Here is a 7,500-nt window from a genome sequence, read left to right as displayed (position 1 = left end):
TTTCGACTTCACGTTTAGGGACTCTGTCCCTTTTTTCCGGAGGGGGGCCTTTTCCTCCAGAGCGCCCTGGTTACCGCCTGCCTGCCGACCCCAGACGACGCATCCTCCCCAGGATGTCGGAAACCGATACCGAGCAACGCTTTTTTTTTTGGTCCGTCACCTTGTCCGAGCGGGGCTCTCGTCCCCTTCCTCGACAAAACCCCGAAGGCCCGTTTTAGGACCGTCTCGGCACCGACGGGTGCTCCGTTCACGCCCACCGATACCGTCTCGCCCCGGGTCCGAGGCACCCACCCAGGTCACCGGCCATGGAGACGGGCCGGCCCTGGGGAACTCTTTCGACTTCACGTTTACGGACTCTGTCCTTTTTTTCCGGAGGGGGGGCCTTTTCCTCCAGAGCGCCCTGGTGACCGCCTGCCTGCCTGCCTGCCGACCCCAGATGACGCATCCCCGCCTGGATGTCAGAAACCGATACCGAGCACCATTTTTTAGCCCGTCGCCTTGTCCGATTGGGGCGCTTGTCCCCTTCCTCGACAAAACCCCGAAGGCCCGTCTCAGGACCACCTCGGCACCGACGGGGGCTCCGCCAGGCAGACGCATTCGCTCGTGCCCGAAAACGAGGCGCTCTCCCCGGTCGCCAGCCGGGGGAGGTTCGTTAGCATTGGGAATCTCGTTCGCACGCAACAGCACGGACACTCGCCGTTTACCCAGACCGACCGTTCGACAAGCATATGCCTGGGGTGCACTTTTTCCATAAAACCAGCCCGTCTTTTCCTGGAGGTCTCGTACTTCCAGAGCTCCGACGGGGGCGCAGTCTGGATTTTATATGCCCACCCAGAGCGAGTCTGAGTGGGACTCACGACGGTCTGATCAATGGTAGGGGGTGCTCTGTGTTTTGCACCACCACACTTGCCCTCTTCCATACAGCCCCGAAGGCCCGTTTTAGGACCGTCTTCCCTCCAGGTCGAGCTCCAGGGGGTGTCGGGCGAATCTGACTCTGGCCCAGGACGGGGCCACCCTCCCTGGGCTGGCCAGGGAGGTCTGAGACCATGGAGCTTTAGAACCACACCACGTCATTGGACTTAGTCGATTTTACTCAAATTTTTTGGCACCAGAGCCGGACCCCGCCACGCGCGCCGGGCTCGTGCCCAGGAAAGACGCACCCTGCCTGGGGTGCACTTTACATAAAACCGGCCTGTCTTTTCCTGGAGGTCTCGTACTTCCAGAGCTCCGACGGGGGGGCGTAGTCTGGATTTTATATGCCCACCCAGAGCGAGTCTGAGTGGGACTCACGACGGTCTGATCAATGGTAGGGGGTGCTCTGTGTTTTGCACCACCACACTTGCCCTCTTCCATACAGCCCCGAAGGCCCGTTTTAGGACCGTCTTCCCTCCAGGTCGAGCTCCAGGGGGTGTCGGGCGAATCTGACTCTGGCCCAGGACGGGCCACCCTCCCTGGGCTGGCCAGGGAGGTCTGAGACCATGGGGCTTTGAACCCACGTCACGCCATTGGACTTAGTCGATTTTTCTCAATTTTTTTGGCACCAGAGCCGGACCCCGCCACGTGCGCCGGGCTCGTGCCCAGGAAAGATGCACCCTGCCTGGGGTGCACTTTTCAGAAAACCAGCCTGTCTTTTCCTGGAGGTCTCGTACTTCCAGAGCTCCGACGGGGCGTAGTCTGGATTTTATATGCCCACCCAGAGTGAGTCTGAGTGGGACTCACGACGGTCTGATCGCTGGTAGGGGTCCTCTGTGTTTGCCACCACCACGCTTCCCCCTCTCTCATACATCCCCGAAGGCCCGTTTTAGGACCGTCTTCGCTCCAGGCGGAGCTCCAGGGGTGGCGGGCGAATCTGAATCTGGCCCAGGACGGGCCACCCTCCCTGGGCTGGCCAGGGAGGTCTGAGGGCATGGAGCTTTGGAACCACACCACGTTATTGGACTCTGTCTATTTTTTCCCCCAAACTTTGGCACCAGAGCCGGACCACCACACCATGTGCGCTGGGCTCGTGCCCAGGAAAAGATGCACCCTGCCTGGGGTGCACTTTTCAGAAAACCAGCCTGTCTTTTCCTGGAGGTCTCGTAACTTCCAGAGCTCCAGCGCGGCGTAATCTGGATTTTTACCATGCCCACCCAGAGTGACTCTGAGTGGGACTCACGACGGTCTGATCGCTGGTAGGGGGTCCTCTGTGTTTGCCACCACCACGCTTCCCCTCTCTCATACATCCCCGAAGGCCCGTTTTAGGACCGTCTTCGCTCCAGGCGGAGCTCCAGGGGTGGCGGGCGAATCTGAATCTGGCCCAGGACGGGCCACCCTCCCTGGGCTGGCCAGGGAGGTCTGAGGGCATGGAGGTTTGGAGCCACCGCACATTTTTTGTACTTTGTCGTTTTTCGAGATCTGGGCTTCAGAGTCGAGCCCAGGCTCCGTTTCAAGGTGGGCATTGGGCTTCGTTCTTGCCCAGGAGACCCGCACCCTGCCTGGGATGCACTTTTCAGAGAAACCGGGCCGCCTTTTCCTGGAGGTTCTCGTGTTTTTCAGAGCTCCACCACAGCAGAGATTGAATCCTCTTCCCCAGCCAGAGTGCACCCTCTCTGGCTTGGGTGAGTGCCTTGAGTGCCCTGGAGGTCCGAACCAACAGCACGTTTATGGACTTTGTCTATTTTTCCAAATTCGACTCCAGAGTCAAGCCGGCCAAGGGGCTCTCTGAAGGCCCCTCTCTCCCTCCCTCATCCTCTACAAGAGCCCCATGGTCCGTTTTAGGACCGTCTTCGCTCCAGGCGGAGCTCCAGGGGTGGCGGGGGAAATCTGAGTCTGGCCCAGGACGGGCCACCCTCCCTGGGCTGGCCAGGGAGGTCTGCATGGAGGTTTGGAGCCACCGCACCTTTTTGTACTTTGTCGTTTTTCGAGATCTGGGCTTCAGAGTCGAGCCCAGGCTCCGTTTCAAGGTGGGCATTGGGCTTCGTTCTTGCCCAGGAGACCCGCACCCTGCCTGGGATGCACTTTTCAGAGAAACCGGGCCGTCTTTTCCCTGGAGGTTTTCGTGTTTTTCAGAGCTCCACCACAGCAGAGATTGAATCTGCTTCCCCAGCCAGAGTGCACCCTCTCTGGCTTGGGTGAGTGGTGCCTTGAGTGGCCAGGGCCAACATCACCCACGGGCATCGGGCTTTATTCGTGCCCATGAGACCCGCACCCTGCCTGGGATGCACTTTTCAGAGAAACCGGGCCGTCTTTTCCTGGAGGTTTCGCGTTTTTCCAGAGCTCCACCACAGCAGAGATTGAATCTGCTTCCCCAGCCAGAGTGCACCCTCTCTGGCTTGGGTGAGTGCCTTGAGTGGCCAGGGCCAACATCACCCACGGGGCATCGGGCTTTATTCGTGCCCAGGAGACCCGCACCCTGCCTGGGATGCACTTTTCAGAGAAATCGGGCCGTCTTTTCCTGGAGGTTTCGCGTTTTTCCAGAGCTCCACCACAGCAGAGATTGAATCTGCTTCCCCAGCCAGAGTGCACCCTCTCTGGCTTGGGTGAGTGCCTTGAGTGGCCAGGGCCAACATCACCCACGGGCATCGGGCTTTATTCGTGCCCATGAGACCCGCACCCTGCCTGGGATGCACTTTTCAGAGAAATCGGGCCGTCTTTTCCTGGAGGTTTCGCGTTTTTCCAGAGCTCCACCACAGCAGAGATTGAATCTGCTTCCCCAGCCAGAGTGCACCCTCTCTGGCTTGGGTGAGTGCCTTGAGTGGCCAGGGCCAAAATCACCCACGGGGCATCGGGCTTTATTCGTGCCCAGGAGACCCGCACCCTGCCTGGGATGCACTTTTCAGAGAAATCGGGCCGTCTTTTCCTGGAGGTTTCGCGTTTTTCCAGAGCTCCACCACAGCAGAGATTGAATCTGCTTCCCCAGCCAGAGTGCACCCTCTCTGGCTTGGGTGAGTGCCTTGAGTGGCCAGGGCCAACATCACCCACGGGGCATCGGGCTTTATTCGTGCCCAGGAGACCCGCACCCTGCCTGGGATGCAGATCGGTTTGTGTGAGTCCTGGTTGGGTGAGCGTTACCCTTCTACATCACCCCCAAGGCCCGTTTTAGGACCGTCTCGGCTCCGGGCGGACAGCCGGGGGGCAGGGGGCGAATCTGCCTCCGGCCCGGGTCGGAGCTCCCTCCCCGGGGCCGTGCGTGGAGACCCGTCGCGCCCGGAGCTCCCGTGCAACCCCACGTTTTGGACTTGGGTTTTGGAGCGAGCGAGCGGGGTCGAACCCCGGGGGCCGAGCCGCCACGGAGTCCCCGAGCCCCGGGGACGAAGCCCCGGGAGCGAGGTCCCTCCGTGGAGGCGCGAGCCCCCAGGGCCCGGCCGCCCGCCCGGGGAGGAGAGCGCACGCTCCCCTACCCCTCAAAACCCACGTGGCTGGTTGCAGCAGACCCTGTGCACCGGAGGTTCCTCCAGGAGCGCGGGGCTGGGTGCTCTAAGCCCAAGTCATACAGGCAACCATGCCTCCCCGGGACTCCCCCTGCGAGCGGCGGCTGTTTGAAGGACGGTAACCCCACTGCACGGGGCTTCAAACGACCGTAGCTCGCCGAAGGCGGCTCCGATCGACGCCAAATTTTTATGGGCTGGAGAACGGGACGAGACCTTTCGAATGAGACCGCCCCCAGCCCCGTGGGCCCCCGGGGGCCCGAGATACGGGCCCCCAAAGCGCCCCGGAAGCGGAAAAACGCAAATATCTCGCCGAAAACTCGACGTGCCCGGCCGAGGCCGGGCTCATTCGAACCGTCTCGCCGAGCTGAACGCGTCCATATGCGTTTCGTCGTTTTTGGTCGAGTATTCGCGGAGATATCGGCCGAAAACCCTCGGCCGCGCTCTGAAATGGCGCCCGCCGATGACGTCACGATCCCGGGAGAAAATCGCCCGTATCTCCGCGACGCGAAGGCCCAGAGAGCTCAAATTTGGGTGGCGAGGTCCCACGGGGGCCCTCGCTCGAACCAGGGCGGCGGCGGGCCCCGGGGACGCCCCCTACCGGATCGCCGTTCGCCGGGACCCCCGACTTTGAACGGCTATAACTCGGGGACCCGGGCGAGTTGGACCTCGTGGGTGGGCTCTTTCGAAAGGCCCCGTCCGGCACTACGGTCGATTCGAGTTTGGGGAAGATTGGCCCAGGGGTTCGCGAGATATAAGCCAAAAAACGCCGCGCCTTTGACCGGGCCTAACTCCCTGACCCCGAGGCCCCCGGGGACGCGGGTGGCCTCTTTGGATAGGGCCCCTCGAGGCCTACGGAAGACCCGAGTTTGAAATTTTTTCGCCCGGCCGTCTTCGAGATATCGGCGAAAAACGGAATCTTCCCGTCCGGTGGGTGGGTGTGGGTGTCTCCGGGGGGCGGGGGGACTTCCAGGACCCCGGGGGGGGGGCCACCTGGCCGTGCCCGAGGACGGTGCACCTCCCTGGGTGTGCCGTCAGAGCCTCCGGGGCCCCGGAAGTCCCCGCCCGCTGCACGTTTTCGGACTTTGAGGGATTTTCGGGCCCGGAAAAGGGCCCCGAATTCGAACGCACGTAGCTCGGGGACCCGGGGGCCCAGAGACACCGGACTCGGGTCAAGTGTGGCGTCCCGGCGGGCCCCTCGCAAAGAGCCCGCCCCCGAGCTCCGGGGCCCCCGGGTCCCGGAGAAAAGGGGCCCGACGTGTCGGGGGGGCGCCCGGGAAGGAAAGGTCCCAGGGGCCCGGGGGAGGCGGGTTCCGAGAGGGCCCGTGGGGAGCCCCCGACACCCGAAAGGGCGAGCCGCTGGGACCTCCCCTCTCCGAGATACGGGCCGTTTTCTCCGAAAGTCGCCCGCGCGTAACGGGGCCCATCTCGGGACCGGGAGGTCCCAGCGGCTCGCGGCGGCGGGTGCGGGGCCCGCTCTCGGGGACCTTGCTCCTCCCGCCGTCCCGAGCCACGGGGACCTTCCGGTCCCGAGATACGGCCACTTCCTGTCCAGCTTTGACCGGGTGTAACTCGAAAAGTAAGCCGAGTTGGGGCTCCACACTCGGGGCTATTGGGGGCCTCTGGGAGGGCCCCACACGCCGGGTGTATGGGGCCCCAACTCGGCTTGGTTCCGGAGATATGGCCCTTTAAAGTTTCAACTTTGACCGGCTGTAACTCGAAAAGTGAGCCGAGTTGGGGCTCCACACTCGGGGGTATTGGGGGCCTCTAGGAGGGCCCCCCACGCCGGGTGTATGGGGCCCCAACTCGGCTTGGTTCCGGAGATATGGCCCTTTAAAGTTTCAACTTTGACCGGCTGTAACTCGAAAAGTGAGCCGAGTTGGGGCTCCACACTCGGGGGTATTGGGGGCCTCTAGGAGGGCCCCCCACGCCGGGTGTATGGGGCCCCAACTCGGCTTGGTTCCGGAGATATGGCCCTTTAAAGTTTCAACTTTGACCGGCTGTAACTCGAAAAGTAAGCCGAGTTGGGGCTCCACACTCGGGGGTATTGGGGGCCTCTAGGAGGGCCCCCCACGCCGGGTGTATGGGGCCCCAACTCGGCTTGGTTCCGGAGATATGGCCCTTTAAAGTTTCAACTTTGACCGGCTGTAACTCGAAAAGTAAGCCGAGTTGGGGCTCCACACTCGGGGGTATTGGGGGCCTCTAGGAGGGCCCCCCACGCCGGGTGTATGGGGCCCCAACTCGGCTTGGTTCCGGAGATATGGCCCTTTAAAGTTTCAACTTTGACCGGCTGTAACTCGAAAAGTAAGCCGAGTTGGGGCTCCACACTCGGGGGTATTGGGGGCCTCTAGGAGGGCCCCCCACGCCGGGTGTATGGGGCCCCAACTCGGCTTGGTTCCGGAGATATGCCCGTTTGAAGTTGCAACTTCTACCCAGTCTAATAATCCCAAAATAATAATTAAATAAAAAAAAAAATAATAATAAAAATAAAAATAAGCCGAGTTGGGGCTCCACACTCTGGGCCTGGGGGGCACCACTAGGAGATCCCCCTGTGCCCAGAGCGTGGAGCCCCGAATCGGCTTTCCACACCACTCACACCGGTTTCTGACTACCTTAAGAGAGTCATTGTTAGTCGCGCAGTTTACCCGACTCTGGGAACCGGGGCTTTGGGCTTGGGGGAGACCCACCGCTCGCCCCCTAACACGTCGGGGGGGACCAGGGGGCACCCGCCTGGACCCCCTCAGCCCCACTTCGGAGAACCAGAACGCTGGCCAGGGACCCCCACGGCGGTTGAAGTTTGAACTTCTACCCGGTGCATCCCGAAAAATTGAAAAAATAAAATAAAATAAGATAATAATAATAATAATAATAATAATTTTAAAAAAAATAAGCCGAGTTGGGGCTCCACACTCTGGGCCTGGGGTGGACCACTAGGAGATCCCCCTGTGCCCAGAGCGTGGAGCCCCAACTCGGCTTTCCACACCACTCACACCGGTTCCTGCCTACCTTAAGAGAGTCAAAGTTACTCCCGCAGTTTACCCGACTCTGGGAACCGGGGCTTTGGGCTTGGGGGAGACCCACCGCTCGCCCCCTA

This window comes from Pimephales promelas, chromosome 2 (assembly GCF_988280905.1).
Source record: "Pimephales promelas chromosome 2, fPimPro1.hap1.1, whole genome shotgun sequence".
Taxonomy (NCBI): Eukaryota; Metazoa; Chordata; class Actinopteri; order Cypriniformes; family Leuciscidae; genus Pimephales; species Pimephales promelas.
Note: the sequence above shows the minus strand (reverse complement) of the source record.